The 1789-nt window shown below is 33.2% G+C and overlaps 1 non-coding gene across 1 annotated transcript; it reads right to left on the bottom strand.

Annotated features, from left to right (window-relative positions):
• Positions 1-1302: 1302 nt before the first annotated feature.
• On the bottom strand, positions 1303-1421 carry LOC111734500. The gene has a single exon (XR_002778470.1). It is a non-coding gene; the product is annotated as a 5S ribosomal RNA (ribosomal RNA).
• Positions 1422-1789: the final 368 nt, after the last annotated feature.

The raw sequence follows: 1789 nt of genomic DNA on the forward strand, positions 1-1789 counted from the left end.
CTATTGTTATTTGCAAAGTGGTAATTTTCGACTTCTATTTTCCTTTAGCATTTATTAGATGGAATTCTACTGCAAGAAGCAGCTTTTCCTTCTCCCCATTTATTAATTAATTTAATTATTTATATCAGCATAGACTCATGGATAATTATTTTACCTGGTGTGTTCTAATCCATTATTGTCACTATTTTATTACTCAAATTTTCACAGATTTGGCCATTGAGAATCCCTTCCAGTTGATACTCCTGTCCTTTTGACATGTCCTCATCATTTTTTGAGTCCTTCCTTCCATGCTGACAATGCCCATTGGTGCCCGGATGTCATGGCCTCTGGACCTTTTCAGCAGGTAAACCTAGGAATTATGTGTACATATACATACACAAGCATATACACACACAAACACACACACTCACCTATATCTATCTACATATTAAAAACCATGAGTTTATACTCCAATTCCATTTCAAGACCACAGTGGTTATTCTAGCCTTTCTCTTTTCCTATTTTTAACAAATTTTATCCTTAAAAATTTCCACATGACTCTTTGCACAATTCCTTCTCCTTACTCCCAACCTCCATGGATCTGATTTCTCACTTGTGCTGTTGTCTTTTCCAGAATTTCATGTAGTTGGAATCATAGAGTATATAGCCTTTTGTGCTTGGCTTCTTTCAGTCAATATAATGCTTCGAAATTTATATGTGTTACATGTATTCATGGTTTCTCCTTTTTACTGGTGAGTAGTAGTCCATTTTATGGATGTACCACAATTTGTTTATCTATTTACCAGTTGATAGACATTTTATTGTTTCTAGTTTTGAGCTATTATGAAAAAAAATTGTTATAAACATTTTCACACAGGTCTTTGTGTGGCCATATTTTTTTCATTTATCTTGGGTACATACTTAGAAATGAAATTGCTAGATCACAGTAAGTGTGTTTAACTTTATAGGCACTGCTAAGGTATATTCCAAATGGTTTATAACATTTCGTATTTCCACCAGTAACGTTTGAGATTTCCATTTGCTCCACATTCTTGCCATAAATTTAAATTATCAGTCTTATGAATATCAGCCATTCTAGTCCATGTGTAATAGTATCTCATTGTGGTTTTAATTTGCATTTCCCTAATGAGTAATGATGTCAACCGTCTTGTCATGTGCTTATTTGCCTTTGGTATATTCTTTTTGGTGAAGTGTTGTTCAAAAGCTTTTTAAAATTAGGTTATCTGAGTTCTTATTACTGAGATTTATGTGTTCTTATATAAACAGAATCTTTCTCTCAATTTTTTTTTTTTTTTTTTTTACCACCTATAGCACCTGGTCTTCCTAGGTGGTCTCCCACCCAAGTACTAACCAGGCCCGACCCTGCTTAGCTTCCGAGATCAGATGAGATCGAGCACATTCAGAGTGGCATGGCCATAGACATCTCTCAATTTCTAAAAGTTTTTTTTTACATTAGGGATATCTCTGTTGCAATAATGTTGCAAGTATTTACTCCCCATTTGGAGCCATCTTTTGATGTTAATGTGTCTCTTGCCATGATAAAAGCTTATTTTAAAAATTGTACTGAAATTTATCAATTTTTTAAATTGCCACTGGATTTTGAATCATAATGGTATGTTAATTTTATATCTTCACTTACTGAATTCTTTTATCATTCGAGTCAGTTTTATCTTTGACTTTCTTGGGGTTTTTATGGATCCTTTTAATCACATCGAAAAGATAGTTTTACTTGTTCTTTAACAATTCTTTTGTCTCCAATTGATTCCTCTTGTCTATTTGCATTGGTTAA

The sequence above is a fragment of the Pteropus vampyrus genome, unplaced genomic scaffold (assembly GCF_000151845.1).
Source record: "Pteropus vampyrus isolate Shadow unplaced genomic scaffold, Pvam_2.0 Scaffold14, whole genome shotgun sequence".
Taxonomy (NCBI): Eukaryota; Metazoa; Chordata; class Mammalia; order Chiroptera; family Pteropodidae; genus Pteropus; species Pteropus vampyrus.